The sequence below is a fragment of the Pholcus phalangioides genome, unplaced genomic scaffold (genome assembly GCF_987345545.1).
Source record: "Pholcus phalangioides strain wild (caught in Gottingen) unplaced genomic scaffold, Ppha-v1.0 ptg000003l_1, whole genome shotgun sequence".
Lineage (NCBI taxonomy): Eukaryota > Metazoa > Arthropoda > Arachnida > Araneae > Pholcidae > Pholcus > Pholcus phalangioides.
This window is the reverse complement of record NW_028301596.1, coordinates 34,882,171-34,899,955: the sequence shown is the minus strand read 5'-3', so window position 1 is coordinate 34,899,955 and position 17,785 is coordinate 34,882,171. Positions and strand designations below refer to the sequence as shown.

Sequence of the window (17,785 nt, the reverse complement as noted above, 5' to 3'; positions counted from 1 at the left end):
CACTACCTGTCTTTGAAAATGACCCACCATGAACAACGAATGAATGACGAAGTACAAAGATATCACAACACGATCTAAGCATGAGATGTTTATTTTGATGTCTTATATGCATCGAGTGGTCTAATGTACATCCTAACCGAACCAGTGAACGGCGAACCAGTCCATAGTCTGAGGAATCTCTAACTGAAAGGTTACCGCCTGGTCTACAGGATGATTGGTAAGTAGCACAATAACATAAGGTCGAATGGGCACGGCACGGGGCCTCAAGTGCATAGGGAGTCTTGCGCTAATAAAATTTGGTACTATAATTTCCCATAATAAATAAGTATGTAAATTCGTATTCAGGTACAATCCAGCTAGGTAGGGACCCAAGAAAATCACTTTGCCTGAGAATGGTGCTGTACTTCCCTGGCTTTGTATTCAGTGACTCTGCGTGGCATTGATTTGTTTAGTGTCAGAATTCGAGTCAAATACTTTTCCTTAACTGGTTCGTAAGATACTGGTTCTTAATCCTTGTGTTTCTAGAACGCCCCCCCCCCTTCTCCAATGAGATTAAAGCCACGGAGGCTCCTGTATCATTAAAATGAAGACCATGGACCTCTCTACAGAATAATAATTAATGTGAAATGATATGAAAGCAATAAGTTAATAGGATAATGATTTTTGCTCATCTAAGATAAATGGAATTAATAAGGTATCTGTGGATATTGTACGGAGGTAAACTTGGGATAAAAAATGTCGTTCTCTCCAGCGGGAATAGAACCCAGGATCTCCAGGACTACTTGAACTGTTGGTCCTACCTGTTTCCCTCCAGGACCTACTTACTCGGTATTCAAGAGGTCCTTTGTTAGATTTCTAAGTTCAACTCGACAAGTCAATAAGACACTGTTCTCCCGGAACAGACAAAAAATGGAAAAGGTGGCTGTCGGAGAATGCACTACTTACTACTTAACCATATCTGCATCTCATAAACATTCCTAATTTTTAACGAATTGGTACACGCCACAAACCCATGATTTGGTTATATGTGTGGCCCTTACGTATTAATAGGGTTACCACACGTCTTCATTTTTTATATCGTTTTTGAGCGTCTTTATACGTTTTTGAAATTTCTATCTTTTGGACTCATTTTCAGGGGTTTCCGGAGTTAGTTTTCCTCATTTCTTTCTGGGGGAAAAATGGGTTTATGGTTTTTTCCACACAGGTTTTAACCAATCACCGTCTAAATTCGTAAAAAACGGGAGTCCAAGCATGGCGGATGTTATTTTTCTACTCAAGGCTTTTTATACTGCATCATAGCATGAAACTGCTTCTGGGAACCTCAGAAAACCATCTTCAGCCGACCACCACCGATTATATTTTGACATTTGCTTCAACTCAAGATTGACTTGGTGGAAAAGAAAATTGATTCCGTAATTTCCAGGAATAAAAGATAAATGTTCCACCAATACAATTAACATATGATTCGTCTGATGTCAAAGGAAGGAAAAAAATAGAAATACTGAAGCAGCTCTGTTTTGGTTGGAAAACTTTTGTTAGTTTTCAGTACCGTATAGTGGTGCCATCTGTTGAGAACAGAGACAAGTGAGTCGTTGTCAATAGGGTATGAGTATGTGTCTTCATTTCGGAGTTCCCGGACCTATTATGTATTCATTTATTTATGTATTTATTGATATTATTAATCCTGGCTGAGTGCTAATATAAATTGGTCTTGAACTGGACCGACCCAATGAATTCGAACGTTGTAATGGGCCACGCTTATTTCTGATTCTGCAAGTCCGCGCCGTTACTGACTAGTTAAAAACATGGACTAAAGATATATTATTACTCTATGGTTAAAAACCTGAATTTTTCAATCCGTTAAGAGGCGCCGACTCGTAGAATCGTAAACCCAGCGTGCACTATGCTCGTACTTTTAAGCTTGATGCATTTCGATTTTTTTCACATTTTGAAAAATATAAGTGTTTCTATGTATAAGTTCTGATTCCAGATGCTAAAAATTCACATGTAAATAATCAACAAAGAAAAATCTATTTACTCAACTGTTTTTTAAAAGAAAAAATAATGAGAATTTAGTTTTACACAATGCGTTGGTAGATGGTTATTGAACTGATTGCTACTTGAAGTGGACATTTCTTCCGTATATATATATATGTTGGCAGAGGCAAGACTCAATTATGAATTACTGTCAAGTTACAAGAATAACGTAATTGAGCAGTCAGTGTTTCCCAACTCGTCCTCTAACAGGACGACAACGTCTTTTGTGAGGAGGTCACATACATCCCAAAAAAAGAAAATCCCATATAACGACTGAAGGAGGATCTTATTCTCTGCTCTAGAATCACGCTTATTAAAGGACAACGAGTAGTTATCTTTGCTCGAGAAGGTCACGTGTTCGGCATCCGCCTCGAATTATTAAATAAACTCATTCCGACGCAAACCGTTCTCTCAAGACATTCGTTTTTTTTATGACATACGTGAGTGTTTGCGCCCGTTATCGCTCGAATTCTCTCATTTCCATGATCACGTATTCATCGGGTAAACTAATTAATCGAGAGGTCAGTGGCACAGGTGCAGGCTCGTTAAATGTTATTCGAGGATACGCAAAAGTAACCAATATTCGTCTCGACGATCAAGCTTAATAATTAGTGCCAAATTTTAAATTATGCACAATCAAACTCGGTTATAACGAGACTTTGACTATAACGTCAATAATTGGCGGCCCCGGTTGATTCCCACGGAGAATAGTGTTCGTGAACCTTGCTTATAACGTCGTTGAAACCGAAACGATTTTAGATATAACGACAATTTTTTTCTATTTTGCTTCCGTTTCCCAAGAAATTCTTAAAAACATGACCCTTTTTTTTACAACGAAGCTCGCTTTAATTTAAATGCTAAAATCAGGAATGAAGATAATTTGCATTAAGTTTTTAGTTTTCTTACCAAAGTAGTTTTAGTAGAATTTGTTCAATTGCAGTTGCAATATAAGAATTTGTTCAGTTGTAGTTTTAATAAGAATTTTATTATAAATATAAATTTTTATCTCACATATGTGTCATATAAAGAAAAAGAACTTTTTGTCCCAAGGAAAATAATTTTTGGCTCATTGCAGACTTTTGCTGTGACACTTTATTTCTAGCCAAGGATTAGTTTGAGCAATAGTTCGTAATCCTCCGAGAACTGGCAACATTTTTTTGGCAAGAATTTCAACTGAGTTCCGGTCAAAAGTCCCGTGTTTATGATCCCAATTTCGCGTAATGTTCTCAATAAAATATGGTCACCCATAGGTAATCACAGTGATATCACTTCATTTTCGTATTTGATTGCATGACTGTATTTTCCCTGTTTAAATGAATATAAACAGAAATGCATTTCAAAAATTAAAATAACTTTTTAAAATTTAAAATGCCTTGGACGTCAACCTCGGTTATAACGACAAAATTTCAAGGAATCCTCGATGTCGTTATGACCAAGTTTGGGTGCGTTTTAAAACATTGAATGAATTTTTTTATATCACTTTTATGAAATAGCCTAATTTCATTATATTGCAGATTTCTTTTAAAAATATATAGAGACGGGGACCTACGGCCGAGAATGTTCCGTCGGCCGACCGACTTCTGCGTCGTGCCTCAAATTGGAATGCGGAATTCAGCTCTTCTTTCTAGTTTTTATTTTACTTTATTTTTTGAATGAGAATGTTAGCACACGATGTTGCAGCTGCAAGGGCGTTATAAAATGTATAGAATTTTTTTTTTAAAGTCCTATATAAAATATATAGCCTATATATAGTGAATCATTTTTAAGGTGGATGGAAAGAAGGTTATACAGAGGGTAAGATGAATGGTTTCAGTGACACTGAGGATAAGGTCAACGAGGCTGAAGACCAGCACCAAAAATTGTCGAAGTCGATTCATCTTTGACCTAAAGTCGAAAAACCTCAGAATTCTATGAAATCTCATGTTAAAGGTCTAAAATAAATTTCTACTGTCCAGATAATTATCCGCATTATTCTCTACAATTATAATTGTCCAAAAACAAGCACAGTCAAACTTGCTCACACAACGACTTGGGTTGTAAAGAAATTTCAGCTGTATCGTCAGTGTTCGGCTGTCATAACTGATTTCAATAGAAGATAATGTTAATGAGTCTTGCTTATAATGTCGATAAAAACGCAGCGACCTCGGATATAGCGACGTATTTTCGTCACTAGCTCCCGTTTTATGGCATTCACCAAGAAATTCCAACAACTGGTCCTTTTTTGATGTCGCCGACTCCTTGCAGTGAAAGGTCAATGCACCGTCCCCCCCTTCCCCATAGAATCAGAAGTTCAATTTCGACGTCACGTTCCCATAAAATGCAAAATATATTGTTTTGTTTTTAATTTGCATATCATAAACAAATTAACAAATTGAGTTTTACAACACAAAATGTGCCATTCAATGGAAGTCAGTGAAAATGATCCCACGGACTGCCGGGGTTTCCGGAGTTTCGTCAATCACAGGTTGGGAAACGCTGAATTAGTCCATCAATATTCGTGTATTGTTGTAATTGTATTGATACCAAGGGCCGTAATTAAAAGCCAGGGTCATTTTTGTCCCAGAGGAGGGGGGGGGGTGAACATACGTAATTTTTTCGTCCTCTCTAAAAAAAAATTACGTATGTTCACCACCTCCCCCCGGGACAGGAATGACTGACTTTTAGTTGAGGCTTTTGTTATCAATACGACAATACACGAATATGAATGGTCAAGGTTGGTCTGATTATCGTCCTCTCTACAGCAAGAGTCATTACTAGAGCACGGAAGTTTAGGTCAAAAATGGTCAAAATAGGTAGGCAAAAAAGGCACTAAAAATCCCTTTCGGCTCCCACTCTACCCTGCTGGAGTCATGACGACAACTGATGGGCTATTGGGGCAGTCATCGGTCAATTATCCATATAACAATGCTGTACAATACGCGACCAAGACGTGTTATGTGAATCATGTGGAGGAACAAACTTTCTAATTTATTTTCAGCTTTTCTTATACATGTTTTTTTTTTGTCTAGAACTCTTACAATTCTGATGCGAATTTGATAGTATGCTGATTCGACGGCTGTATCTGAAAGCTATATATAGCAGAGATGAAAAGTCTTTTGTTATTTCGATGCCTAGCACCGATTTTCCTGTCTCTCAGGCACTTACGCCTATTTGCATTTACATGTGGCAAGGGGGGGGGGGGGAACGCTTGCTAAGAATTAACGCTTTGGGTCGAAGATTTTAAGAAAAACTCTTTCGAAGTTCTCCATGCTAAAAATATATATTTCTATATATATCTCCTTATTTCTGTATAATTTCCAAGTTATAAAATTTACAGATAGACATGAAACAATGTCGATATAGGCATTTACGGCCGCAAACAAAGTTTTTTTTTCTTTTTTACAAAAACAAATACAAATACAACGCCATAACAGGCAAATTGCCCAACGAGGTAGCTGAGAAAAAGATGCCCATAACAAATATGGATGTTATAGATTTCAAAATTACAGCAACCCAATTAAAAACTAAAATTATAAACAATATATACACAGGATAAAATACTATACAATGCCCATAATGTACTTATGGTTGTCTTATTCTACAGTTTGAAAATAGGCAAAAAAAAGGCATTTATAGCGTTTTGACTGAACTTCTAGGGTCTAGGCTCTAGTTACGCACATTATAAGATTATGCATTTTAAAGTATTTTTATGAAAATCGGGATGAAGATAATTTTCGTAATTTGTAAATTGTAAGTGTGTGAATATAACTATATATATATCCATAACCTCAAAGTTTATATGCTGAACGTTTCGTTAGTGAAATACATTCTAATATATTGTAGACTTCTGTATCTGTTTTGGTGAAGTCCCGTATTTATGTAATCCCGATTTCCCAAATTTTTCCTGAATAAAATAAGGTCACCCCAACATGTATATGCATTTGATTGCATATGATTATATTTTCTATGCCTGAAAATCGTGAAAAATTCAAACTCGTTTGTAACGACACCTTGGTTACAACGACAAAATTTGATAAAATCTTTGATGTCGTTATAACCGAGTTCGACTGCATTAAGGCGAATGAAACTGAGTAAAATAATGGAGATGACCGAAATTTTTTGGGATTGCAGTAGAACAATTGAATCATGAGTTTGAATGATATAAATCCATTAATCATATTAAAATCATAAGTGTATGCATTTCGTATATATTTTTGAAATTCACTTTCATTCTATTAAAGCAAAAAAAAAAAAAAAAAATTTAAGATGACTGACCACGTGTTCGTGATATTGACCGAGCTTTGGTTTGAAAGCCATGTCAGCATGTGGCAACATCGAAGAAAATGTTTGACGTGTTGGAAATTGGGAAATAGTTGATGGAACAATAAAAAATTATATTTGGTGGTGTTCGTTTTCAGACACTTGACCTTGTGTGGATCCAAAAAAGAAAAACAATTCTGTTCATTCGTTCGGATCGGATGCATGCTTGACCGCTTTCCATCCACGAAACGGGACTCACGATGCCCGTTTCACTGAACCGACCACAGACAATATCCTTCAAAAAATAATTAGAAATTCATTTTTTTTTCAACATGATAATTCGCATGGCCTTTGTTAAGTTTACCATGGGCTCCACATGAGAGAATCTGGCAGGACTCCAATCTGGGGGCCTTAAAAAATCCTTACCCGAACATCACATGATCAGCCGCATCAACTGAGTACAGAAGTTTATTCCAAGAAAAGTGGTATAGTATTATGAATGCGTCCAAGATAACACAGCGTATGATGATTCAATTTTTATTTATAGAAGGCTTAAGATAGCTTCAGCAAGTGAAAAAATTTTAACACATGATTTCGCCAGCTAGAGCAGATGAGGTTGCCTGCTTCAGTCCAAAAACACAATGTCTTCATTTGAGACTCATCTTCTTCATTGCCTTTCAGTGTCAAGATGACCTCTTCCTCTGAAGTGGATGAGGTTGCCATCTCCAGTCTAAAACACGGAGGATGTCTCCATTCAAGACTCGACCTCTTCTTTGTCACCTTCGTTGTCAAAATGACCTCGCCAGCTAAAGCGGATACGATTGTTTTTTTTTTTATTCCAAAAGACACTTGATGTTTTCATTCGAAACTCATCCTCTTCGTTTCCCGGTTCAAAGGCTACACCAGGTTTTATAACCGTCACATGTACGAAGATAACTCTTACATTCAGCAAAATCCCTTGCTGAAGCACTTTCTGTTAATCACGCCGCTTGATGTGGTCACTTGGACACATCCATTATCCACCGCTGTTCCTTTAACATTCTCTTCTACTTAGTTGAAGAGTACATCAGACCGGTGGTTCTCAACCTGAGTCCATGTGTGCCCCCTCCCCGTAGTTTTGGGACATTCTAAGAGGGTCGGAGGTAAAAATCAAGTAAAAGGGGGAGTCACGAAAAGTGGTTAAAAATGTTACAGAGAGCTGTGAAAAAATGAAATATGGTGAGAAAAAATGAGACCAAGATCCAGTGAAACTGCCTAAAGCGCCAGGGCCATCTCAACATATCGACGAATCCGGGCATGGCGTCTGGGTCTCATATCCATACGGGACTTGAACCATGTTCTATGGACCAAGATAGATCAAGACATACCTTTATATAATATAAATACGTAAGCTGGTGAGCTGTTACTTCCAAACATGTCCGTGGCTCTCAGAATGTTACTTCGCCCGAGGACCCTGTAGGGGGGGAGGAAAGCATAAAAAAAACACGAGAGTAAAACATGATTCAAAGGAGGGGGCATGGGGTCAAGAAACGTTGCACCAGACTGAATACGTTCTGTGCTGTGATTGCAGAATATCAGTGCTCGAGTGGTGGTGCAGTGGCAAGATGCTCGTCTGCCACCATGAACATTTCCGTCAGGTCCACAGATTCTATCTTCAGGGAAACAGCATAAACAAGTTCTTTTCCAACGAAATTTAGACAACCACCGATAGATGGCACTTATACAACTTTATATCCGACTACCTGACCCATCTATATCGGTAGTAAATATCTGTATGACGATATGAGACCGGAGTTGATGTGCGGTAAAGTAGTAGTGTAATGAAAATACCAAACTATGTGTGCTGCCGCCTCTGAGTCAACCCGTCAAATATTTGAGAGTTTTAATTCATGCATATACTTCATACACAAGTGGAATGGAAACTTGCTTATCTAGACCTAAAAAAAACTTTTGTCTTGCATACTAACCTGACAATTATAAAAGAAAGTAGATTGCATTTGGACCTCGTTTCTAAGTCATGACAAGGGACTTGGGATGAACTATTGTAGCTGCTATACAGTATGATCGAATAATAACAAGTGCCTGAATTCAAACGCTATCCTTGTAACGCTTTTATTTTCCAACTCATCTTGGAAACTTCGTATATGGTTTCTCAACGTACAAACCATTCAAATGGATATGTTCATTAAGGTAACCAATTAAGGGAAAACCACTGGCGTATGGCCAGAAAGAAACATCCGATTAAACAGCTCTATGTGCGAAACGACGCAGCAGAAGCCAGGTATTTTTCTAGTTCACGGATTTTCACCATCAACTTCTAAGGAACAAAATATTAAGAAAATATGGGCTATATATATATATGAGACGGTCACGGTTCGCGTAAGTTTAATTAAGACTTGGCGTACATCCGGAGAAGTTCCACAAATGAAAGTTTCTTCTTCATTGCGTGACCGCTCGGACCACAGATGTAGAGGTCAGATTGGAAAAGACTATGATGATGGTGGTGACCATGGACTGACTATCTATCTATAGAAAAAAAATAATATTTTTTTTTTCAAAGCCTTTGTTTGGTCTATGAGATAAAATAAAAGATTATCTCAATCCTGTTTATTTTTTGCAATGATGATAAAAACTTTTGTTTCAACTTCTTGTAGAATGATAACTTCCACAATCTGATTTTCAGTTAATTATTAATGACCACGATAATATCCAAAGATGGTTCTGGATTAGTTGAATTTACTTTCGTGATTCCGCGCTTTCTTTCTTTATCGACAAACAAGGAAATCGACAAACATGAAAAAATGTTCAACAATGAAATGTTGAAAAATGGTGAAGTCAAGCTTTGAATAGTTAAAGCAGAGTTTGTGCGCGTGTGTGTGGGACAGCTGGTTAAACAACAATTTAAGTTACCATGGCGAGGAAAAAAACTGGGTTGGCATCTATAAAGTTTATATGTTCAATTACTCAATTGGAGTCGGAGGACAACGCAAATTTTTATGAAATTTTATCCGAGTCTACCGATACTGAAAGGTGTTACTAATTTCATCCGATCATTTTTTTTGTCGTACAACGGTCATTTTCTGCACACGAGGACTAATTAGCCCGGGACCTACAATTTATTGCAGATTCCGAAAGGCAGCGTTAGACATTTTGCCTCCTTTTACTCCTTTTTTAACCCCATGGTGTGGGATTCCCTGCGGTAGCAATTTTTTCTAAGGTCATGTTGCCACCATTTTTGTTGCACCTCCGCGTCAGGAAAATATTTGACAAAAGCGAATCGAGTAGCGAACTCGCGACACATCTAAAAACCATCCTTTGGTACATTAGGCGAGTGTCTTATCGGCCTGGGCTACCGCGCCTTGTGCCACTAACTTCCAGAAAGTCGAACCTCTATTAGTAAAATGCTTGGCTCAAAAAATTCGAAAGGCGACAAAATTTTTTTCCGAATTGTCAAGCCGTGAATTAAAGTGAATCAATGAAATAACCGCAGACACGTGTACAATAACGTGGGAGTTTTGTTTTTCTGAAAAAAAAAAAGCTACATTGAGTAATTTTAATAATAGCTAACGAGTAGCGGACGTAAGTGGTGAGACGTGTACAAATTGAAAGATTTAGTTCGACATCCAATTCGATTCAGTTTGAAATATTGAGATTCCCGTGATATATACTCAAAGAAGTAAAGGCGTAGTGAAGAAGCTTATGTACTCCCAGTAATGCGCTAAACGCGTGTGCCTGCTTGGAAAGCGTAGGAGGTTTGCGTATCCCTCCAATAAAATACTGTTCAATGAAATTTGCATATAACGTATTTAGATAATCTGAAAAAAAAATTAAGACTATGCAAAACGGTTCAACTCACCACCAATTTTCGGAAAAGTTACCGAATTAAGAGTTTGAAGCAGCACCTTCATCGAAACAGTGGATAATCAGTCGCCGTCACCCTATAAAAGACATTTCAAAATGAACAAAAAGTACGTACATACATTTGAAAGAAATTCTAATTAAATTGATTTCATCAATGATCATCATATTATAAAAGCGCTGAAACAAAAAAGTCCTTATGCTGAATGTGTTTATTGGAATTTTATTTGATATTAAAATATTATTGATGCTCATTATTTTTCACTATTAAATTTACAATGTAAAAAAAAAGGTGCGAAATTGATCCCGGGCAAAACACCTGTGAACTTTTCCATATCGGGCCATGATTAGTGTAGTTATAAATACATAATTGTTTCAATGGGCTGATTTAGATGGGATTTCGATCAAGACCTAGCGACCACTGAACCGGAAGCATTAAGAATTGAATTCTTTAGAGCAGACGTCTTCAACCAGAAGTCTTCAATATCACACACATTTCGGGCTATCCTGAAAAATGCTTTCGGGACAGCATTTCTGACAGCAACTGTTTGAGCCAGTGTTTTCATCGCTAATCGAAGATTCAATAAAATTAAATTATTTTAAAAAAATGAAATAGATATGGTGGTGGTTATTGCGGGTGAGGGAGGCAGTGCGCTTTCCTGTACCGATCATTTTTGTGTGTAAGGGAAATGCCTATAAATATTTGTTGAAGGTCTGCTGTCACCTATTGGGTAAAAATAAAACTATCTGTTATAATTCTTAGTACAAAATGATTGTTAATTTTAAATCAATTTACAGCAAGAAAATGGATAACATGTGGTATGAAACTATAAAATTTTTTACTTTTATGCTGTATACCGGTGTAAATTTTATGAGTTAAAAATACCTTTAACTATGTTACTATGTTAATTGTAGAAATCAATTTTATAGTAATAAATAGGACTTATGAACAGAGATGTATTTGGGATGTATTCTAATCCAATCATTATCCCTCGTTCATCAAATAAATTACGTAAGAACTAAGGCTGCCCAAACCATGGGAATGATGTAACGCATTACATTTCTAAGTGCGAAGACTAACTCTTAAAAACAAAGTCATATTATTTAAATCAATCATTAGACCTATCATGACCTACACCGCCCCAATATGTGGGCTCATGTTTCGAAAACCAACATGCAGCGTCTGCAAAGTCAACAGAATAAAATATTGAGAACCCTTGAGCATGCCGCAAAGTACATCAAATGGGCTGACATTAGAAAAGATCTGAAAATTCCAACCATCCTCAGCAACAGTACGAGCATCTGAGAGAGCTGGTCAACTACAACCCACGTCAAAGACTAAAATTTCTCAGGCCCCAAAACGTGCTGCACGTGCCATGATCGGTGCGTTAGGGTCTGAATTACTGAACTGTATAATCTTTGTCTTTCTATTATAATATTTTTGTACTTTTATCTTGCTATCGAATTCATTGACTAACTCTATTGCATAGAGAGACATTGTGGTTAAATGTACATGGCTGATCTCTCTCTCTCTCTCATATTGTACCAATTAGTATAATTTCGGCTAACACACTTGTTTTTCTATTACTTCTTTTGTGTATGCTAGATTTATTTGTTATTATTATTATTTTCTCATTAATGCATTATGTAGCATTTTGGTGAATTGTGCATAAGTGATTTCATTTTTGTATCCATTATATATGTATATATATATAAGTATGCTCGCACATATTTCTTTTTTTACTATTGATTTTGCTGAGCAACTCTATTGCATAGAGTAACATTTTGATGAAGTTTACATGTTTTCTTTGTGTATTTTATTATTCTGATGGTAGCATTTATCGGAGTGTATGGTTTGTGTCTTTTTTTCTTTCTATTAACTTACAAGCACTTCACATCTACACAAACGTGTCTATAACCCCTTCATTTAGCAGTAGTAGGTAGGGCCTCCAAAAAATGGCTCCGGGATCCATGATGTTCTTAAGTCAGCCACCTCGTTGGCAATTTGCCTGTTGTGGCGTTGTATTTGTATTTGTATAGTTAGCAAGAGCAGTCTGTAAGTCGCCAGGCTGGGCAGCGACGAGAAAAATTAAATTCTGTCTATTTGAGTGCGGTGAACTGGAAAATATAGTGAGCGATATATATATATATATATATATCAATTATGAAATAGTTTCTCATAATAATATACAAGTTGAAATACTTATATTATTTTATTATTTAATGAATTTTCATCAGTTATGGAAATATTTTTTCATTGATCAATAATTTTCAGCAGTTATGACATTATTTCTTTTACTAATTCTTGAAATTATTCATTTTCCTTCAGTTATTTTTTCAAGTTATTTCTTTCTCTTTCAATCATTTTTAAATTATTTCTTTTAATCATTAATTTCATTAATTCTGAAATATTTCTTAAAACTAATTATGAAATATTTCCATAAAAAAAATGGGTTTTTTTAAATTAATAAAAGGAAAATGTTTCTTTAAATAAATTTAGAAATTATTTCATAAATTCTGGAATTATTTTTTTTATTGATAATTAATTTTCATCAATCATAAATTTTTGTTGTTTTAAAAATTATGAGTTTTTATCAACTACAAAACTGTTTATTTCACTACTTTTTGAAATTATTTCCTCTTTCAATTACTCAGAAGTAAGTATTTTTATTAAGGGGTTTTTACGTATTTGCAGTAATTATGCATACTTTCATCGGATTTGCAGCAGAGGAAACCCTCCGCGGGCCATAGGGGCGATCACGGTCACCGAGTTGAAGATTTACACCAACGTTAATTAGAGTTTCCCGTAGGGGGTGTGGAGCCACCGCTTTTAATAGAAATGAAATAAAATTTTCATGAATTTTTTTTTTGTAATAAACAAAGTGTCTGAGCTTCAACTGATTTGATTCTGGAAATTTGATCCATTCTGGCTGGGCCTCCGAGCGCAGGAGTTATTTCTTTCATCAATTCTGGAATGATTTCTCTCATTAATACTGAAAATTTTTATCACACAATTATGGAATTATCTTTTTCATTAATTCGGAATTTCCATACATTTGGGATTTTTTTCTCTCTGGAATTATTTCTCTCATTAATTCTGAAAATTGCTATCACACAATTATAGAATCATTTTTCTCATTAAACGGTTATAGAATCTCTTCTAAGTTATCTTAACGAAATACGTGTAACTGAACGTGAATTGGATATTCAACTAAGGATTGTTACACTGAAACATACAGGGTGTCCTGTAAGTCCTAATTCGACCTTTTCATTAATTCCGAATTTTCACGAATTCTGGGATTTTTCTCTCATTAATTCTGGGATTTTTTTCTCGCATTAATTCTGAATTTTCATCAATGCTGTGTTTTTTTTCTCTCGTTAATTCCAAATTTTCATGTGTGGGTAGATATTTTTAGTATTACTGTATATTTGTGATAATGTATTAATCTTTGGATGTCGATCGCCCCCCCCCCAAAATACATACATAATCTGGGCTATGGAGCTCCGAAATTATTGCTGCACCGGGCCTCGTGTCTTATAAGGGTGGCTCTAACACCTACGCCACGATACTCAAGATCTATATCAGTGTGTTAATTAGTGCTGAAGAAGAGTTTTTTTTTTAAATTCCCGGAAAAAACGGGATGTAACTCTACCAATACACACGGTAAAACTGAATTAGACCACATAATATAAATCTTCGTATTTATTTTTTTCTCTTCTTGTTCTTCCTGTATTCAACGGCCATTTCTGATCATATTGGCGTATCTCCTTCCGACTGAGTCAAGTCTATACGATATTCTGGTGAGTTTCCGACGTATGAGAGGAAAACTGTGCAGCGTAATAAATTTAACAGAACAATGGCATATAAATATTTCCGAAATGAAAAGTTTTCCCTTTGTTGTTTCCACGTACAGTATATGGGTTGCATCTTCCGTTTTCCTTCTTGTTGTTCTTTTTGAGTTCATATTTCCTTACGTATTTATGGTTATACAATCTCTTTTAAGTTATCTTAACTAAATACGTGTAACTGAACGTGAATTGGATATTCAACTAAGGATTGTTAGACTGAAACATACAGGGTGTCCTGTAAGTCTTAATTCGGCCATTATAAAATCAACCTTTTGTCGTAGAGATATGGTTTCAATTCAGAAAATGCTCAGAATGTGTTCAGAAATCACTCTGTACCAGTTTTGGGAGAGGAAATATAGTATGCCAAAAAATAAAAATAAAAATCTAAATTTTTATACGATCCCCCTTGTTCTCCAACTTCCAAAGAAAAATCAACTTAAACGAATGGACAACGCTCCTTTCCCTCATTTCACCAACTTTTTCCCGGTTTTGGAATCCAAATATCTCAGCGAATATTGCACATAGAAACAGGGCAACAACTTTCTAATCGGAAGTTAAAAGACTAGATAAACGTAAAAAAAGATAGATTTTTTTATTTTTTTTTACGCATTTTCACTTTCAAGACGAGCAGTCGATGAGATATCCGAATTAGGACTTAAAGGACACCCTGTATAGTGAGTGATAGTTATTTCGATACGTAATATAATGCTTTACAGTGTGTGTGTGTTTCCTATCTAAATAATATACAGTCAAACCTCGTTAATGCGTCACTCTTGGGGAAGCAAAAATATTACTTAGCAAGCGGAGTGACTCGTTAAACGGAGTAAGCCATATCTGTGCCAATTCCTGTCCGAGGACAATTGGGAATTCCAAAAAGTGACCCGGCAAGCGGAGTGACGTGTTAACCGGGTGACGCACTAACGAGGTTTGACTGTACTTAAAAATTGATATTACAAGGAATTGAAAAATAAATAAATATAATTCTTCAGTCCTCATTGTATTCGAGATGCCATTTGATTTCCCCGTATAAATTGTCCTGAAAATAGGTTCCTGATTTTTATAAAATGGAGAAGTTAAATAACTGCAATTTTTTTTAAATTAACTAAATTACGGCAATCAAGATACTACGTAAACGGGAACCCTGGTTGCAATTCAAATAATACTTTGTAATACAATGATTATGAAGAATACTTTTCTTTAACAATGAAGAAAATTGAACTGGATGTTCACTCATTGTTGTCCAATGGCTATTAACTAAACCGTTGATTTTAGAGACAATTTTCAATTAGAAAAAATGTTTCAAATGATGTTGCCCATCATCTTACATGCCGTTCAAATAGAAAAAAAATATTAATTAAGAAGTTACAAAATTTTAATTTGTATACGATCCCACGTCCTCGCTTTCAATTTCGGATTGTCTAATGTTCCAACAAAAACACACATTTCCATACGTCCAAGTGCAATATTTTCGCAGAGATATTTGAATTCCAGTATCAGAGAGAAGAAAGGGTAAAAAACAGCATAAACACTAAAAAACGGACAACGCTCCTTTCTCTCATTCACGTTGTTCTTTCCCCTTTTTTCCCCGCTGATTTTGGAATTCAAATATTTCAGCAAATATTGCACTTAGAGGCATGGAAATTATTTTATTGGCCAAATAATTCAGACGACAGAAAATTTGTGTTTCCCAAAGTGGACAATATCGCCCCCGGGGGGGTTGGTGGAATGGTGGCGGTCGAAGCTATGGGCTGGCTTAAGTTGGGGGCGATGGGGGGGGAAATAAATTTAAGAAGAGGGTGATGGAACAAAAAATTAAATAATGAAAGAATACTGAAAAAAGTAGAGAACGACAGTTGAAACAATACTCTCGACGAACATTTGACAACAGTAAATTTTTATTACTAAGCTGTGAGGGGAAAATATTCAATTAACAGAAGATTATTTAATTAAATGATTAAAACATGCATTGAAAGACTTATAATTAAACGATGTATTTGTGTTGATTAGAAAGAGCAACAATGCTTACCAGAAAAACACACATCTAGGAAAACACGAGACTATGCTTGCAGTATCAAGTTCCTGGTCGAAAATTGATGGAACAGTTCTCGGTAAATTGAACAATTACATAGTTAAACCGTGGTCTCTTTAACCCAGCTGTTTACTTCTGACATGAACAGTAGTATTTCCACGAGAATTCCCCGAAGTTGCTCGAAAATTCTTGCCGCTAGTTTAATGACTCGAAATCACGTGATTTTGAGCTCTCCCTCGACACGAAAGTTCCTCCATTCAGAGAAAGAGTTGGAAAATTGCTTGTTGTCACATAGTGGAAAGTTGATGACGAAAACTTTCTCTAAAGGGGAATTTTGAATGTTGTTGGGTAGGAACAATTTTCCCTCGAGATTTACGAGTCGGTTTATGAAGAGATGGAAGTCGAGCGACAGAGAGACTCTGCGATGTGTGAAAGAGCGATTTCTCTCAAAACTCTGACGATGTGAAATCAGCGTGGAACCAACTCCAATGTCTCGGAGAACAGTTTACGGTTCCCCTTTTTCCAAACATGAGTTGAAAGAGAAACATTTTCTAATTTCACATCTAATTGCTTTACATGGTTTTAAAGTTAAGTTAAATTCGGATTACAATTAAATTTTAAGATGTCCGACCGACGAACTTTCGAAGTAATGAGCAAAAGTATTTTTTATAGTTTTGGCTGTTCTGATAAATGGTTCAAACTATCGTGCGCATTCAGATATATCATTTTATTAGAAATTATATAAGCGAAGATAGCCATCAGTTGAGACAGTTCTAAATGGTGGTGTAAAAAACTATTTCTCATCATCTTCGCTGAATTGATTGCACTGCCGCGTTTTTGATTCCGAATCGGCAACCATTCGGTCCACCATCTTTCTTTCTGCTTAACGAAGTACAGTCGGTCCCCTTAATCAGATACCAACGATTCCAGCACACGGTATCCGATTGTGTAGGAAACAATTCAACTGTTATTTTACAACGTTTGTACATTGAAAACTCATGAAGGATCAATATTAGTAAAGCTTCCCGAATAAATCGGACATAAAAAATGAAATGAAAATTACATTTAATTACAATGATCATGATCACAATATCTTAAGATTTTGATTTTCCTTTAGAAAAGTTAGCGTCTTCTATTGACTCAACAGAGAAACAAAATAAAATAATTAAATGTACTTATTGAAGACAACTTGAATACTTTGATTCCAGTATTGCTCTCAGATGTATTTATCTCAACCTAGTAACATATTTTCTATTAAGTCCAAGTGTTTTATTCAATAAAAACACTATGTGTATAGTGGTTGATGTGTATTAACAGTTGGCGCATGAAGCGTAGCATTCGATTAAGCGAGGAAAAATCGTTGAAATTATACTGTATTAAGCGATGAACTTTAACACCACATCGTGTCTATGAGAGAAATTTCGGTGCCACCGGATTTACCCGATTAAAAGGGGCCGATTGTATTCCAAAATTTCTTGGAAACGTTTCTTGTCATTGGCTATCTTATAAGAAAGTAATTTTATAAGAAATTTACACTGGTGTGCCACTTCGAAAAAAGAGCCTTTGAAAGCAAATAGAAATTTTACACATGTCGTGGATCTTCTGCTCAATCTCGACGTTTTTAGGTCCTACCCTGGTTACAGGGAGGGGGGGGGGGCAGACTTATTGACATTGCCAATTTAATTTTTTCACCTCCAAAAAAAGTTCATTGTTGCCGCGATTACCAGTGACTGATCTCATAGAACTTTAAACCCTTGACTAATATGTTTTTTT

General features: G+C 35.9%; 1 protein-coding gene across 1 annotated transcript in view; it reads right to left on the bottom strand.

Moving 5' to 3' along the window:
* The window catches only part of LOC149088453 (uncharacterized), a 179,564-nt gene that overhangs the window by 140,087 nt on the left and 21,692 nt on the right, over window positions 1–17,785 (bottom strand). Inside the window, exon 2 of the mRNA XM_089247548.1 lies at window positions 10,133–10,214. The gene's annotated coding sequence lies outside the window, so the exon portion shown is untranslated. The remainder of the gene's footprint in view (window positions 1–10,132; window positions 10,215–17,785) is intronic.